An 18,858-nucleotide genomic window follows, 5' to 3' on the forward strand; every position below is an offset into this window, starting at 1 on the left:
ACACACGTTCCCTTCCTGCTACCTCCACAGCTAGGCATGCCTCCTTACATAAGGGAGACTTTTACTTTGATGTCTACCAAACCTGGCTGCAAAGCAGTGACAGCAGACACCCAGGCGAAGACAGCACGTGGCCACCTAAGACTACGCAATCCAGCCTGCTTATGTAAAAAAGCAGGTCTACGGCCACCAGTCAAGTCACCATGTCTCTCCTTGAGCTTGACAAGCTCATTCACCCTCCTCTACCATGACTGGTAAAGCTGTTCTTAAGCAGCCTGACCTATCACTGGGAAAACTTCAATTATCAATCCAGCATCTCCTAGGTACTGGTAGAACTTGTATTTGGCTGCCTGAAAGCGACACAGAAATCCACTGGGGTTAGGTCCAAGGATAGAGCTTGTTAGAAGAAGAATCCCACTGCCAGTTTCACTGCACACATCTGCAGGAACAAAAGCAAGCAGTGGTAGATGAGATGTAAGCTGGGGGAACCAGCTGTATTAGTTTCAGCAGCTTGCAGAGTTGTGATACTCAGGAATCCCTTGGTGACCACTTTACGAAAAACCTGCTCCTGTGCCAATGTAACACACAGGAACTTATTTAAGAATAGTTCTTCCTGCTTGTAAAGTGAAAGGCTCCACAAGAGACACCCCCCCCAAAAAAAAACCCAAACAAGTGCACTTCTTTTTCCCCTACACTTCTTGTTCCTGTCTTGGGTTGTTCTCCTCCCCCAGGTCCAGTTCCCTGTTACCGCTGCCCAGATCAGTGTGTGACCTCTACCAGATCTCCCTGAAAGGTTCAGAAATTATTACAAAGTCATTTTTATAGTTATTATGAAGCATGCACTTAGCAAGCTGGAAATCTGTCTCCATTATCTTTTTATGACACTAATGTTGTTTGAGAAACTTAGACAGTAGTTTCTAAAGTGGTTTTAATTGACATCAGGGCTGATCCTGCCCTTTCTGTTTCTGATCCACCCCTTCTGTTCATCCATATTCGCGCACTTTCCCTTGTTTTGTACTGTCATGTGCCTTTGTGATTACAGAGAGAAGAATAGCTGTAACTCAGATCAGCTCCCTCTCTTGGGTTTTCTTCCTGGATGTTGATGGTCTGAACGGCCAGAGCATGGCAGCAGTGATAGGGAGGCAGGACTATTTGTACCAGTGCATACTGTAAAGAGTCGAAATACTTTCAAAACTGTTTGTTCAAACTGAAGTGCAGACAGAAGCAGAAACACCAGCAATGTGCAAACTGTGCAAAGCCCACAGTTGTTTGGGTGCTGGAGGCAAGGCAGGAGTACAGCAGCACCACTGCGTTAAAGTCAAAACAGTTTTCAGGAAATTTCCCTTGTAGCCCAGCATTATTTTATCAGCTATGACTCTGACAGTGGTTGTGCATTCAAAAGGGGATGGTGGATGGAGCACAGACTGGAGGATGTAGCTGGGTGGAGTGGAGGACTGCAGATACAGAGCAGGCATCACAGCACCATAGGCAGCACTGGCTGCTGTAAACTGCACCCAAGCTTACAAGTACCCATGCTGAGCCATGTACAAAGGAGTATCAAACTATATCAGGATGCATACTCCCAACGAGTAACTGATACAGCAGCTTCACCCTAGTCCTTTCCAAAAATGTAAGCAGAACTGGTACCTGAGTCTGGGTCCAGTTTTAATCTCATTATGTGAACAAACAGATGCTATTCCAGTGCCTGATGCTAGGCAAGCAAGACTAGGTGGAAAGACAACTAACATCACTGTCCAACAGGCAGTGAAAGCACACAGGTGAGCTTGCATTTACTAGAGGGCAAAGACATGCAAGCTCTGCTACCCTGGCAGTCAAAAAGCAGCAGTGGGGCAAGAAGGTACTGGTGAAAGGTGTTTGGTTTAGCTGCAGGAGGCCCAGCAGGACTCTGGTGAGAACAAAATCTACCAACTTGGCACAAAGCTTTTTGAACAAAGACAGTCTTGAAGTGGAGGGGTGGTGAGAAATATGCCTAATGTAGTCCCTATCCACTTGCACTTTGGGAAAGGGTGATGCTTAACAACAGTCTCCCCTTCCTTCCCTCCTATATCGCATATCCTGTTGCATCATATTTTGTAATAGACTTAAAACTTACTGGGGGACAATCCATGGACCAGATTTTCAATTGCTGGCGGATATGCAGAAACAATACTTTATCAATAGGGTTGAGGAATTCATTAGAGGATTTAAGTCTTAAGGTCTTCTGAAAATTTCAACAGGCACACATAGCTTTAAAAATCCACTCTGGTGTCAGCCTGTGTACTTGTATAATATCCTGCATAGCAAGAAGCATGTTCTAATTGCATTAAACTACTCTCTAGAAGATCAGAAGGGGAATAAGAGCAACAGACAAGAAGTGAGAGAAATGGAACAGTATTTGTATTACAGTAAAAGAAAGAAGCATCTCTGAAGCAAGCACCTAACAGCTTAAAGAACAGCCATAACTAACAATATACAGTAACAAAAAATATACCTCTATAAAGAGATGAAATAAATATAAAAGACTCCCTTTTCAAATGGTGTTTTGTATGAAAACATATTGTATTGCAGCAGAAGGGTGCGAGGCTGGAATGTTCCAGGAATCAGGGATGCTGAAACCACCTACTCTAAAAGGCACACAATCCACCTATGCAATAGCTTGCTCATTTTCAGGATGTAATCAAGTGTCTGTGTAACATCAAAATCTTATTTCCTTAATCAATTAGAATGGCAAACTGTATTAAAAAAAAGCCCAAACCTTTGCATTTTACAGCCCCATGTCCCATTGAGTCCATTTTGAAAACAGAATACTGCTCTCAGGTCTTCAATTCTACGTGGACAAATTTAAAAGTCACTTCCATTTTTAAGAATGCAACTTATTTAAATAGAAAGATGAATGATTCTTTATCAGAAGCATCCTCAATTGTAGGGAATTGGGGCCACAACATACAATTACTGCATCCTTTCTTGGACATTTCTTGGAGTGCCCTTGGTTACAGCTGTTTGGATACAGCAGCTGGGTGGGCAGCTTGGAAAGGACAACAGGAATCATCAAACAGAGAGTAAGCAGACACAGGCAGTACCGGGGAAAATAAAGTATACAATAGCTAAAGCAAGGCATGATTAGGGTGGACTGTCTGGCTTTAGGAATGTGAAAGGATATATTTTCACAGTAAGCTGTGGGCAGACTGGTTTGGGAATATTTTTTTGTTCAAAGTTCATACTGAGGTTTTAAGTTTCAAAAAGAAACTTTTTTGAACAACTCCATTTAGCACTAATCCAGTTTCCTTTGATCTGCATGTCAACATTACTTTGAAGACGCTACAGCATGCTGAAGACACCCAGAAAATACTGCCTGGTTTTGCTAGAAATTGTATTATTCATACAGAAGTTATGCCCAGGAAAAACATGATTTTGGGGGTTAGGATTTCTTCCCTTGCACCCATGAGTAGATGCTAAAATTGAGAACCTTTGTATATTTGCAAAATAATAAAGGACATAATTATTAGTAACTCCTCATGGCTACCCTGATACCACAATGTACAAAACTGAAGTTAATTCAGTATACTTTTAAGGCTTGTGACTAATTTAGAAGAAACTTGACTCATCTCTTCTAGAAAACCATACGAATAGCTAAAACAGAAGTGTGTGTGTGTGTGTGTGTGTGACAAAATCGATCTTTAAGAAGGTGATTGGTTAATTTTTTTAAACTCTGGTTCTCCATACTGCTTCCTCACTCATTGTATATATAACAGAAATACATGCAGAAAAAAATCAACAGGATTTCTGAATTGAGCTCAGTGAGACCAAATTTAAAAGGTATTTCTATGAAATAAAAGACCAAGTCAATAGGCACTTTACATTGCCTTTAAAGTAAAATTATGTGACTGTTTTGTAACCTATTCAGGTTTGCTCATTTTACATTGTAGTAACATCCAGGGTAACCGAGACTAAAACCTCCAAATTATCTCTTTTTAGTTAAACATTACAACTAAGTATTTCATACCAGAACATGCTGCCTAACTCCCACTCCAGACAAATGAATTTAGCTTTCTATTCCTTATTAAGTAAATAAGGATAAACCTCAGGCTGCTTGTTTATGAGAAAGTCTGGATTTATGAATTTGAACCCCCCCCCCAAAAAAACACAATCCCCCCCCCCAACCCTAACCTCAACAAATAAATAAAACCAGAAAAAGCCTGAATTACAATTACAGTTATACATTTATTTCATTGCCTGAAAGGATGCACAAGAAATCAGGCTAATATCGCATAGCAGGAAAAAATTTTAAAGTCATATTACAGAAAAAAACCCCACAACATTATTTTAAAATACAAACTCTGGAAAAAAGATACCTAATTCAGGATTAGTCTATTCCATTATGGACACATGATAATTTGAAGCACTGAACCAATCACTTCAAATTTTTGACTATGCAGAAGTCAGGCTAAAAAACAGGGTCTGAGCCATATAGTAGAATTTATGTAAGATACTCATATTGTTCTCTTCTGTGAAGCTCCACAGCCCTCTGGCCCAAAACCAGTTGTATGCAGAGGAGGGAGAAAATGGTTGGTTGTGCAACCACATCATCTGATACAAAGCAAGCACTTATTTACATTGGAAGGAACCTCTGGAGGACAACTGCTTCGATCCTCTACCCAGGGCAATCTTCAAAGCCTCAAAGGCTGCTCAAGGCCATTCTCAATTAAGTTCAGAGCATCTCCAAGGATGGAGAACCCACAGCCTCTCCAGGCAACCTGTCCCACCATTTGACCACCCCCATGATGTAAATCTTTTCCTAATGTCTAATTGAAACATCCATTGCTGAACTTTTTCTGTTGTCTCTAGCCCTGTCACCCAGCTCCTCCAAGAGTCTGGTTCTGTCTTCTCTGTACCCTCCCATTAATTGAAAACAAGATCCTCCCCCTAGTCTTCTCTGAACACTGAGGACACCCAGCTCTTCCAGCTTCTCTTTTTACATTATGTGCTCCTGCCCCTTGATTATCTTGGCAGTCTTCCTCTAGACCTGCTCCAGTATGTTAGAATCTCTCCTATATTGGGGAGTGCAAAACTAGACACTGTTTCAGATGCTGTCACACAAATGTCAGCCAATCTGACAGAAATACTCACTTCTCTCAGCTACTGGCTTCATTCTTGCTAAGTAAAGGCACACTGCTGACTCACATTCAACTTGGTGTCCATAGGGGAAAGTGATGTCATTTGTTGCAATGTCACTTTCTAGCCATTGGTTCCCAGCCTGTACTACTGCGTAGGGTTATTCTGTTTCAATTTTCAGACTCTTGAATACCAGGAGGTTCTTGTCAGCCCATTTCTCCAGCTTGTCGAGGTCCCTCAGAAGAGCAGCCCTGCCCACAAGCACACACAACTTGGTGTCATCAACAAGCTTGCTGATGGTGCATTCCATCACCTCATCCAGGTAGTTAATGAAGATTATAAATGCAAAACTGCACTATTTAATCTTACTGAATACTAATTATCATGTCCTGAAAAGGCTAAAGGACTTCCAAGTGGTTTAATTTTAACTAATTAACAGGTTGGTAAATGGGACTTTACAAAGAACTTGTATTTCAATACACAAGCCACCAAATAAAGCCTCTTCAGTATTTTTTTTTTAATGGGCAGTTTGTGCTTGGTGACTCATTGAAATAGCTCCAATGAAAGATTTCTCTCCAACACATCCTTCTAAATATGGAGAACTAAATACATAAAGTATCTGTGTCAGTGACTCTCAAGAAGTCAGGGAAAAGGGCCTAAATTAAGAGCCACTGTATATTTGTACTGCAATACGCTACAGAGCTGTTAGCAATGTCTCAGTACTGCAGGCTGCGTATCTCCATATACAAGCTTTCAGAGAACTCAAGTAACTGGAGTTCTTTCATAAAAAACAAACGCTTTATCTCAAAATTGTACATAACTCACAGTGCTTCATAGCCCTAGATTATTTGGTATTACAATTTTGTAGTAGAACTATTTCTACAGAATAAATGTGTTATGGGTCAGATCATTGCTGAAGAACCACAAGTTCTGCTATCATAAAGTCTGCTATATAGCCATGTCTCAAGGTCTGAGCTTTAAAACATCAAAATCCTCACCTAATGGGTACAGAGATAACTTCAACTATTTAGCAAATGTGAATGAAACTGCACCAGTCAGTAAGTTCTTTAAAATGTTAAAATGTATAACCTGCATTATTAGCACAGCTGGAACTTTGGTCTTCATAGTTTAGTGGCTACACACTTCCGCAGTTTCTTCAAGACATTGATGAAATTCACCATTTTGATAGACTAACAAGAAATTTTCTGGGCTCTGCTCTCCCAGGACATTTCTATAAATCTATCTGTAGTCTTTCAACATAGGAGAGAGTTAACTGCAGATTAATACATTTGCCTGTCCCCCAACTGCTTAAGAGATCTAGGAAACAGCAGAGCCACCTGGATTTAAAAAAAATCCTAAAAAAGTAACAATTCTGCAAGTAATTTACACAGGCAAGGTTAAGAAAAAGAACATTTAAGAGGAAAACTCTATTGCAACAGCATTTACAGGTTGCTACTGCTGAAAATTAGTCCTGATGTACATCCAGCCTTGCATATATTATTTTTATATCTTACACACATAGTAGCTAATAAAAATACAAAAAAAAATACAGAACTGCATACCACAGCAATACAGTAACAATCAAACCCTTAGTACAGGGAAGAGTTCATTAGTAAATTACAACAGCCCTAAAACTCCTATTCTTAAGTCTACGATAAAATTTTAATAGAACCAGTATTTAATATAATGCTAGTGCAAAAAACATAAACAAGTATACATCATGATCTTTTCTCATAATATTTCAGCTATTTCTCTAAAGGCTGGCTTACAATAGAAAATATTTCAATTATCATTATCAGTGCTTCATCTGTGCATCCTAAAACATACACTCTTGCTTTTTAATACAGTAAGACTTTGAGTTTCTAAACAAGAACTTTGATAGAAATATACCATTTTAACTTTGCCTTCAAAATTCCTATTAGAAATTCATTTGAAATAAAAGGCGGGGGGGGGGGGATTGCTATCCCAGTTAACATTTGTGAAAGCTCCTTCAAGAGGAGATCTTAAGTGGACTGTAAACATAGCTCAAACTAATAAATATAACAAATACAATTTTCTCCACTAAGTTATTTGATTTGTAGTAATTTACAATCAGGACCAAAACAAGCTGCACACAAACAGGACATGATGTTCCTACAGTCACTTAAAGTACCTTCTATAAGAACAAGCAGGGCGTGTTTTTAAAGCAGAATTATATTTACAAACTAGAAAAATCCAAATCTTTTCTATGCTAAATTCCAAGAAGAGTGATCATCAGGTGAACTACTTGGGGCAGAGGATCAGTTTCCAGCTTATGTTCACATTTAACCACAACTGAATACAGAGTATATAAAACAGTCGAGAAATATGCCATTAGTATATACATAATTAGCATTATATATATTAATTTTAAGTGTATTTTCCCAGAAATAGCTTTGAAACCTTCAAAGCTGTACCTTTCCTCAAGTCATCTTTCATTAAAAAAAAACCACACAGAATTATGTTTTCCTCTCTGTAACCTTTAATTATATGTGAATTACAGTTAAATCTTAATTCACATTGGTATTCACATAAAAACTTGCCCATTTGACTTCATTTTCCCTTAGTTTATCTTACTTCTTGCCAGTGCTTTGCTTCACAGCCTATGCAAGACTATGTGTCTCTTCTTATGTTTTCATCTGCCAAGAACTGTTTAGAATTTCTACTTGCACAGAAGTGCCAAATCATTGATGGTGGTCAAAAAAAAAGAACCAAACCCCAAGACCACAGCATGTCTAAACAGGTGTCACCCATCCAATTAATTTCATGAGACAGAGGCATCAGGTAAGTATAACTCAGCGTACCAGCCATTATCACAGCAGATGATGCTGAAGACAATCCTGACTCCATAAAAATGTTCTGCAAGAGCCGATCAAAGCTAGAAACCATTCATGTCATCAACAGAAGAAACAAACCTTTGCTTCAAGAGGTACAAGACAACAGTGCAACACAAAACAATAATCAGAAAAATAAGGAGGAAAGGATAGAAAGAAGAAAAGCAAGAAAAATAAGAACAAATATTCAGAAGCTAGAGCGCCATCTCAGTAAATACAGAGGCAACATCAACGCAACACTAAGAACAGCTACTACAAGATATCGCACAGACACTGTATAGAAGAGAAATAACACAAACCTCAAGAGTAGTAGCCATCATGGTTCAAGGATATAAACAAACCTCTTATCGGTAAGTTCTACTTTTGTTTACTTGCATAAATGGAAAAGGATTTAAAAGCATCAGATTTAAATACACTACATGATGAAGAAAAAATCTGCCTCCAGAAAATGCATTCTAATACCTGAAGTTATTCCAGAATTTGAAAACAAGCAACGGACCTTTTCTTTAATAAGCATTTATTATCTTCCTGCCTTTGATAATGACTCCTGAAGCTCCCCCCCCCCTTAAATATAAGAACTTACTCCACACTACAGAAAAATGGCCCCAAATTACAAACATTTCTTAAAAGTTGTATGTAGGAGGTATACAAGTGGTGATTTACTTTCTTGCTTGATAGAGAAAATAATCTACAACCAATTGGTCTCTTTGACAACAAAACGACTCTCTTTAGGTTCTTTTGGTTTTCAAAGCCTATTGTCCAGTTACTAGAAGTCAAGGTTCTTAAACTGACTTGTATACAGTCTTGCAGATGGTCCAGAAATTGATCATTCTTCATCTTTTCCTCTAAACTGTGCTTTATTTCAGAATGCTAAAGTGAGAAAGGGTTATGCTTATGCCTTACAGACTGTCAGCTGTAAATATAAATGGAATAGCTCAGATAATTCCAGCAAACTTAAGGATTCACTCAAAATACCACAGTGACTTGGAAATGCCTAGACTGAATTTTTGACCACAGCCTTTATTATACAGCAAGGACTAACTGGTTCACAGCAGTTTAAAAATACTCCTTTAAAATGAATATACACCATTTGGCTACCACATGGCAGTCCTTATTCCATGGAACTTGGTGACTGCAGTATTTCCAAAAGTCTTTTTGGTTTATTTACTCATATGCTTCTGAGGTGCTATTTTCACAATAAAAGCGTATGTCAAAATTGAATATTTATTTGTTGTTGTTGTTATTTTTGTTGGAGAGAAAAGGAAAACCTAAATGCAGCAAAGAGATACAGAGAAGTAGCAGCCAACAACTAAGTTTCTACTTCCTGGAACGCTATATAGCATGACAGACTACACCACAGAAGTTGAAATCAGAATCATAGGATCATTTAGGTTGGGAAAAGACCTTCAAGATCTTCAAGTCCAACCATTAACCTAGCACTGCCAAGTCCACCACTAAACCATATCCCTAAGCAACACATCTGTCTTTTAAATACCTCCAGGGATGGTGACTCAACCACTTCCCTGGGCAGCCTGTTCCAATGCCTGACAACCCTTCCAGTAAAGAAATTTTTTCTAATATCCAACCTAAACCTCCCCTGCTTCAACTTGAGGCCATTTCCTCTTGTCCCATCACTTGTTACTTGGGAGAAGAGACTGACACCCACCTTGCTACAACCTCCTTTCAGGTAGTTGTAGAGAGTGACAAAGTCTCCCCTCAGCCTCCTTTTCTCCAGACTAAACAGCCCCAGTTCCCTCAGCCGCTCCTCACAGGACTTGTGCTCCAGGCCCCTCACCAACTTGGCTGCCCTTCTCTGGACAGGCTCCAGCACCTCCATGTCTTTCCTGTAGTGAGCGGCCCAAAACTGAACACAGCACTCGAGGTGCGGCCTCACCAGTGCCCAGTACAGGGGAACACTCACCTCCCTGCTCCTGCTGGCCACACTATTTCTGATACAGGCCAGGATGCCGTTGGCCTTCTTGGCCACCTGGGCACCCTGCTGGCTCATATTCAGCCGGCTGTCGACCAGCACCCCCAGGTCTTTCTCTGCTGGGCAGCTTTCCAGCCACTCTTCCCCAAGCCTGTAGCGCTGCATGGGGTTGCCGTGACCAAAGTGCAGGACCCAGCACTTGGCCTTGTTGAACTTTATACAGTTGGCCTCAGGCCATCGATCCAGCCTGTCTAGATCCCTCTGTAGAGACTTCCTACCCTCAAGCAGATCAACCCTCCCTCCCAACCTGGCATTGTCTGCAAACTTGCTGAGGGTGCACTTGATCCCCTTGTCCAGATCATTGATAAAGATATTAAACAGAACTGGCCCCAGTACTGAGCCCTGAGGAACACCACTTGTGACCAGCCGCCAGCAGGATTTAACTCCATTCACCACAACTCTTTGGGGCCCAGCCATGCAGCCAGCTTTTTACCCAGCAAAAAGTATGTCCGTCCAAGCTATGAGCAGCCAGTTTCTCCAGGAGAATGCTGTGGGAAACGGCATCAAAGGCTTCACTAAAGTCTAGGCAGACAACATCCACAGCCTTTCCCTCATCCACTAAGCGGGTCACCTTGGCATAGAAGGAGATCAGGTTGGTCAAGCAGGACCTGCCCTTCATGAACCCAGGCTGCCTGGGCCTGATCACCTGGTTGTCCGGTATGTACCATGTGATGGCACTCAGGATGATCTGCTCCATAACCTTCCCCGGCACCAAGGTCAGACTGACAGGCCTGTAGTTGCCCACATCCTCCTTCCAGCCCTTCTTGTGGATGGGTGTCACATTTGCTAACTTCCAGCCAAGTGGGACCTCCCTGGTCAGCCAGGACAGCTGATAAATGACTGAAAGTGGCTTGGTGAGCACTTCCATCAGCTCCCTCAGTACCCTTGGGTAGACCCCATCTGGCCTGACAGACCTGTGTGTGTCTAAGTGGTGTAGCAGGTCGCTAACCATTTCCCTTTGGATTATGGGAGCTTCATTCTGCTCCCCATCCCTGTCTTCCAGCTCAAGGGGCTGGGTGCCCAGCAAACAAATGGTCTTACTATTAAAGACTGAGGCAAGGAAGTCATTAAGTACCTCAGCCTTTTCCTCAGCCTTTGTTGCTCTTTCCCCCCTGCATCCAATAAGGATTCTCCTTAGCCCTCCTTTTGTGGCTAATGTATTTATAGAAACATTTTTTATTGTCCTTTATGGCAGTAGCCAGATTAAGTGCTAGTTGGGCTTTGGCCCTTCTAATTATCTCCTTGTACAACCTCATCCTTGTAGTCCTCCTGAGTTGCCTGCCCCTTCTTCCAAAGGTCATAAACTCTCTTTTTTTTTCCTGAGTTCCAGCCAAAGCTCTCTGTTCAGCCAGGCCGGTCTTCTTCCCCACCGGCTCGTCTTTCGGCACAAAGGGATGGCCTGCTGCTGTGCCTTTAAGATTTCCTTCTTCAGGAATGTCCAGCCTTCCTGGACCCCTCTGCCCTTCAGGACTGCCTCCCAAGGGACTCTGTCAACCAGCCCCCCAAACAGGCCAAAGTCTCCCCTCCAGAAGTCCAGGGTAGCAGTTCTTCTAACCCCCCTCCTTACTTCTCCAAAAACTCTATCACCTCCTGATTGCTGTGCCCAAGCGGCCTCCATCACATCACCCACAAGTCCTTCTCTGTTCACGAACAACAGGTCCAGCGGGGCACCTTCCCTAGCTGGCTCACTCACCAGCTGTGTCAGGAAGTTTTCTTCCACACACTCCAGGAACCTCCTAGACCGTTTCCTCTCTGCTGTATTGTATTTCCAGCAGACATCTGGTAAGTTGAAGTCCCCCTCAAGAACAAGGGCTGGTGATTGCAAGACTTCTCCCAGCTGCTTACAGAATATTTCATCTGCCCCTTCATCCTGGTTCGGTAGTCTGTAACAGACTCCCACCACGATTATCTGCCTTGTTGGCCTTCCCCCTGATTCTTATCCATAAACACTGAACCCTATCATCACCATCATTAAGCTCTAGACAATCAAAACACTCCCTAACATACAGGCCTACCCCACCGCCTCTCCTTCCTTGCCTATCCCTTCTGAAGAGTTTATAGCCATCCATTGCAGCACTGTGGTTGCACAAGTCATCCCACCATGTTTCGGTGATGGCAACTGCATCATCCTGCTGCACAATGGCTTCTAGCTCCTCCTGTTTGCTGCCCATGCTGCATGCATTGGTGTAGATGCACTTCAGTTGGGCTATTGATCGCACCACCTTTTGTCGGGGGGGAAGAAGCCCTGACTCCTACATGATCATTCTCAGGCACTTCCATGGTTTCTAACACATCAATAATCCTTGCATCTTAGCTGCTGCATGGATCTCCATCCCCTACCCCCACTGAAACAGCAGATCAAAGGACATCGCTAGCACACTGTCCCTCAAACATTGGTGTGCTGCTCCCAGGCTTATCTCTAGCGAGCCTGGTTTTATTCCTTTCCCCCTTCAGATCTAGTTTAAAGCTCCTTCAATAAGCCCTGCTAACTCCTGTGCAAAGATCCTTTTCCCCCTCAGAGAAAGGTGTACCCCATCTGTCGCCAGCAGGCCTGGCGTCATGTAGACCAACCCATGATCAAAAAAACCCCAAATTCTGCTGGTGACACCAGGCTCAGAGCCAGGCATTTATCTGCTGTCTCTTCTTGTTTCTTCCCTCATTATTCCCTGCAACTGGAAAGACAGAGAACACTGCTTGTGCTCCTGATCCCCTAACCAGTTGTCCTAAGGTCCTGAAGCCTCTCTTGATTGCCCTGAGACTTCTTGTTGCAACTTCATCACTGCCTACTTGAAAAATCAATAATGGATAATAATCTGAGGGCTGTACCAGGGTAGGAAGCTTTCTCTTCACATCTTTAACCTGGGCCCCAGGGAGGCAGCAGACTTCCCTAAGAAGTGGGTCCGGTCTGCATATTGGGCCTTCTGTTCCCTTCAGAATGGAGTCTCCTATGACAATGACCTGTCTTTTTTTCTTTATGGGAGCAGTTTTGACACAGGGCATAGGCTGACCTAACCTCAGTGACACCTCCATGCTAGATGAACCACTGTCCTCGTTATTGTTTGGTTCCACTTGCACAGCCTCATACCTATTATGCAAGGGCACCTGGGAAGGTGGGGTAGTCACAGAGAAGACGTGCTTGCTGTGCCAGGCAGGAACTCGTCACCATTGCCCACTATCCCTTAAGTCACTGTGTTCAGCCAGGTAGAGTGAGGGTAAGAAAACCTTTGTATCATGTATCCTCTAAGTTCTTCAGGTACGTCAAAATGGTAAGCACAAGCCACTGGGAAACTCCCTTAAATAGGGAAAATCCCCAAGAGATTTAATAAAGTCTGCTCCAATATAGAAGCCTGCCCATAAGAACTATTCTATACGTAATTAATAATACACTGCCTCAGTTGTCATGATGTAATATTTAAACTACACTAACTTACTGTCAAAGAATAACATTACTATACTGCAGGCCGTGTGCAAACATTGATTCCTAGGTGCAAGTTTACGCACCAACATAAAACTTACTTTTAGAGAATTCATTTTGGCCCCTCATTTTCCTTGTCAGTACAGAACTGAACAAGAAAAGTTACAAGAGGAACTCTACAGCCAACACTGTCACACAGCTGCACCGTAAAGCCACCTGAGCCAGGAAGGATGCCAGGCATTCAGCAGAGAGGCCCTTCTATTTCCCTACAGTAATCCATTTACAACCTGTTACTATATTTTTACTGCAAATATCCTTCAACAGTCAGAGTTCAGAATTTATGTGCTTTAAAATATAAGTCAAAGCAACACCACTAAATGAAAATATCTCTTAAGCAACTCCAACAAAACTCCTTAAAGAAAATTCAAGGATACTAGCAGTAGTACTACAAATTAGCTTTAGGTCAAAATTAGTGTTTGTTTTATCTAAAAACATGGTGATTCTCTTGTTTGGAAAACAGGACAGTTAAGGATACACATAAAAGTGAATTTGAAACATTAATCTATATAATATATGAGATTTTTGCAACTTCTGAAAATTACTTTCAATTACTAAAAACAAGAATACAGGAAGAGGATCACAGAACTAACAAGGACTCCCTCAGATCACCTCTGCACACCAATAAGAGAAAAGCCTGGTTGATTTTACACAGGCATTTATTTTATTTCTTTTTATTTTCATAGTACAATTTATGGTTTGTAAGACTAAAAACAAAGAAGCAGAAAGTAAGGACGGTACTTTTAACAAAGCATAGAGGCTAAAGGAAATTCAGAAAACATTTTAAAAAAAAAAAACAAGAAAGCAACTGACTAGTATCTATCTTTCTCCAAAGTGATTTTTGGACTAATACACTGAAGATATCCCACTATTGCTACACTTACTTGTATAGGACTCCACTTTGAGTATTCTTTGAGATGAGACAGATAAATAGATACACATATACAAACATAAATTATGACAGTGTGGAATGGAAAACATACTATTTCACTGATACTAGAAAAGACAATCTAATATCTCTAAGAAAAAAAATAATAAAAAAATCACAGAATCACAGAATGGTTTGGGTTGGAAGGAACCTTTAAAGATCATCACGTCCAAGCCTCCTACCACCGGCAGGGACATCTTTCAGTAGGTCAGGTTGCTCAAAGCCCCATCCAACCTGACCTTGAACACTTCTAGTCATGGGGCATCTACAACTTCTCTGGGCAACCTGTTCCAGTGTTTCACTCATTGTAAAAGATTTCTTCCTTATTTCCAATCCAAATCTACCCTCTTTCAGTTTAAAACCATTGTTCCTTGTCCTGTCACTACAGGCCTTGCTAAAAAGTCTCTCTACCTTTCTTATAAGCCTTGTTTAAATACTGAAAGACTGCAATAAGGTCTCCCTGGAGCCTTCGCTACTCCAGGCTGAACAACCCCAACTCTCTCAGCCTTTCTTCACAGGAGAGGTGCCCTCTGATCATCTTTGTGGCCCTCCTCTGGACTCACTCCAACAGGTCCACATCATTCTTAAGCTGGGGGCCCCAGAGCTGGACACAGCACTCTGGGTAGGGTCTCACCAGAGTGTAGTACAGGGGGAGAACTGCCTCTCTCAACCTGCTGGTCACGCTTCTTTCTATGCAGCCCAGGATATGGTTGGCTTTCTGGGCTGCAAGAGCATATTGCCGGCTCCTGCCCAATTTTTCGTCCACCAGTATCCTCAAATCCTTCTCCGTAGGGCTGGTCTCAATCCATTCATTCCCCAGTCTGTATTGATATTGGGACTGCCCCAGGCCAGATGGAGGACCTTGTGCTTGGCCTTCCACAATGACAAACAAAGACTATTTTTACTGATTCCACTTAAAATCTGGAAGACATTTAACGGTTCTGAAGAAAACTAGCAGTTTTTAAACATTAGGTAGACTTCTCCAGCTTGAACTTTTAATGTAATGTAATCTTGCATGAAAAATCCTCTGCCCTTAAAATTTACACATATGTGTGATTTCAATAACACTCCAAGGAAAAGGACGTGGCATGTATTTTGAGAGGAGGGAGGGAAAGCAGTAAAAGTCTTGGCTGATGATGATGGTGTTGAAAACACAACTTTCCCTATCATTTTGAACATTTCAGAATTTCCATGGGGCTACTCTTCAAGCAAAAATCTCTTTTTGCTATGTATCATTATCAATTATGCAAATACAGTGATGTGATTAGAAACATAACTGGTTCAGCACACCTATTTGTAACCTCCAGCTTCCCAATTTTCTTTCTTACTGGCACGAGCCACCTTAGCAAAGGCAACAAAACTTCAACAGTGACAACTGCAGAGAGCAACTTCAAGTTTTCGGATTCCAACGTGAAGTTAATTAGCTAGTCAGGTAATGATAACTACATGACATCTAAACAGCAAAGTTAAAACAAACATACCCCAACCCCCCCCTCCACCCCCAATAAAATACCCCCCCACCCCAAACCACACATACACAATAAAAAAAACTAAAAATCAAACAACCTTAAAAAACCCCACCCCACTAAAAAAAAAAAAAAAAAATAATCTCCACAACCCTGCTAGCCAAACTAGTTAACAATTAATAAACAAAGCTCTATTACTGAAACAAAAAGCAATGTAGTGCTAATCAATCACAGCAGAGGTGTCATAGACCAGTGGGTGAGAAACTGCTCAGGACAGATTAAGTCAGCCGTAGTGTTAACAAGGTCTTATATATTGAACAAAGAGTAATGACATTTTCTAAGACCATTTTTTTATAGTTGTTCTACTGAACAAAAGCTGACAGCTGTAGAAGGCATTCCCTTTAAAATTTACATGTTTAGTTTCCTTTAATTTTCTGGAGTGTGTATGCCTGATAGGAACATATAACAAACAGACGTGTGTAAACTTACACACAATATGTAACTATGTCTAGGAAACTCCATGTTTTTTCAATAAGCCTAATCACATACTTACATATGTACATACCTAGTACCATCTAGATGTGTACGACACAAGTAAAAATTAGAGGGACTGCATAAAACTTACCGATACTATTATTATTACAATAGTGCCACTGTTGGTTTTTTTTTTCTTTTTTTTTTAGTTAGTTTTTATTCATAATATTCTGCTGATGCATATATATATATGAAGACAAGGCACCACCAACATTGTTTAGCTTTTTAGTAGATTTCTAGTAATATTTTTATTCAGGAGTAATATATTGTGTTATTAAAATATTTTATTCTCTTGTTTAAAGACTAAACTAAAATTTGTTAAAGAAGGAATTGCTTGAGTACACAGAAAGTCCTGGAATTAAAGTTTCCAGAAGCCTCTCCTATAATTTGGTCTCTTATTTATTCTTTCCATGCCCAGGGAGACAAAAAAAAAGTTGCTATAAATTTTACCACTTCAGTTCTGTGTAGACACCTCAACTAAATAAGCCACATGTTCTTAGAAGTTGAAAAATGCTGTTGCTTTCTGTACGACTAAAGCCATTTTTTTTGTTTTCCAAGGAAGAAGAGTATTTTTCCCCTGTACCCAAGAGAGATTAAAGAGAAATTAAGCCACCACACTTCATATTGAGAATCAAAGAGATGAAAGTAAGGAAAAAACACTCATACGTGTAAGGAAGAGACAGTCTCTTCTCATTGCTAACCTCTACAGCTCATAATTCTCTCAAAAGTGGTCTCTCTCTTTACAGAGTGTACTTAAATTACAGTACACCTACTGATGTTATGTCTGCAACTAAAACTCCATTTCTGGAACCGGTAAGCACAGGAATGCGCTCAAAAGACGAAAGCACAATCAATGGTTAATAATGATGGAGGGGTCCATGTGAACAATTTAAGCTGTGGTATTAGTGCCTTACCCTGCAGAGCATTTTTTTGTGACTCCACACAGCTCTGCATGCTATTTGAACTGTAAATAGAAGACAGACTGAGCAGTCATGAATTTACAAGGTTGTTCTTCATTTTTAAAAGTCGCCCAATTTCCAGTATGTGTTCAGACCTGCCTGGGAGAGTGATACTGCTACTTACATAAAACTGTTACAGACAGTACCAAGACTCAAATTTTTCCTCTGAGGGAAAAAAAAAAAAAAATTAAAACACGAGATCGTGAGCGTTCAATTTCATTCAAGAAAGACTGTTTAGGACAGCATTAACCAGCCTGGAAGCAAGGTTACGCTGTCACAGCTCACCCAGCAGCATATATGCTCCCACTCCGGCCACTCACACTTTTTCCCTTTTGCCTTCAAGGCAGGATTTCCAGGCTACGAACAAGGCGGGCATGAGCTCAACAGCGGGAGCTGGCTGAAGCCAGGCCATCGGGCAGCTCCAAACTTTCCGACGGTCCCGGCCGAGGGTGCCCCGCCGCCCCGGGGTTGCTGCTGCCGCTGCCGCGCTCCCCCCCCCGGCCGGTTTCCGGGCGAGACCCCCTCCCTCCGCCACCGCAGGGCGCGGCGCCCGGCGAGAGCCTGGGCCGGAGGCGGCCTCCCTCCCCTCGTAAAAACCCAGCCCGGCGGCCCGCCGCCTCCCGCCATTACGCTTCCCCCCAGCCCCCTGCCCACCGGGGCCCGCGCTGCCGGGGGCCGTCCCCACGCCGGCAGCGCCGCCGCGCCCGGGGCCGGCCAGCCTCGATAGATAACCTGCGGCTTCTTTACCTCGGCACGCCGGCGCTCCCCTCTGCTCTCACCTCCTCCGCTCCGCTCCGCTCCCCTCGCCTGCCGACGGCGCCGAGGCGCCCCCGGAGCCGCCTCTCGGCCCGCCCCACCCGCGATGCGACGGGCTGCCGACGCCCAGATGTGCAAAGTCTCCCGGCTGCGCCCGCGGCCGGACTCGCCTCGCCTCACCTCGCCCTCCCGCAGCCCCGCGGACCCCGCCCGAGCCTCCCCCGGCGGCGCCGGGATGGCCGCCAGAGCCGCGGGGCACTCACCGGCTCCTCACAGGGGCTCTCCCCGGCCCTTCCCGGCGCCTCCGCGCCCGCCACCCAGCGCCTCCATTTGCTCAGCGGCCGCTCCTCTCCCTCTCTCTCCCCCGTTCCGCTCTGGATGCGGCGCCCTCTGGAGTGCCCGCTCCGCCGGGCAGCCGGGGCCGTCACTCGGCGGCTGAAGCGGTGGGGAGTGCCCGCCCGGCGGCGAGGCTCCCTCCGCGCAGGCAGGGCGTTGCGGCTGCCGCCGTCTCGCTGCCCCTTTGTTCGGCGGCGGCTGCTGGCGTTGTGGCGGCGCTGACGGCTGCGGGCGGCGCTCCCCGCGCCCGGGCGGCCGCTCCACCTCAGCGCCTCCCTGCCTGCCAGCAGCGCCTCATGCTCCCGGCCCGCGGCGCGGTCTCTCTCCCTCTTTCTCCGCCCGCGGTCAACGACCGGCGGCAGCAGCAGCGGCGGCGGCAGCAGAAGTTCAGGCCGCCGACCCGGAAACTCATCGGCAGCCGAGGCCCGCGGGGCTCCGACGGGAAGCGGATCCGCC

At 43.4% G+C, this 18,858-nt stretch overlaps 1 protein-coding gene across 3 annotated transcripts in view; it reads right to left on the minus strand.

The window, feature by feature from the left end:
- Positions 1 to 18,847, minus strand: part of ANKIB1 (ankyrin repeat and IBR domain containing 1) — a 98,166-nt gene extending 79,319 nt beyond the window's left edge. For 2 of the 3 annotated variants that reach the window (XM_069775201.1, XM_069775192.1), the window contains exon 1: positions 18,330 to 18,847. The gene's annotated coding sequence lies outside the window, so the exon portion shown is untranslated. The remainder of the gene's footprint in view (positions 1 to 18,329) is intronic. The other variant, XM_069775209.1, reaches the window with a different exon arrangement.
- Positions 18,848 to 18,858: the final 11 nt, after the last annotated feature.

Source organism: Haliaeetus albicilla, chromosome 2, assembly GCF_947461875.1.
Source record: "Haliaeetus albicilla chromosome 2, bHalAlb1.1, whole genome shotgun sequence".
NCBI lineage: Eukaryota > Metazoa > Chordata > Aves > Accipitriformes > Accipitridae > Haliaeetus > Haliaeetus albicilla.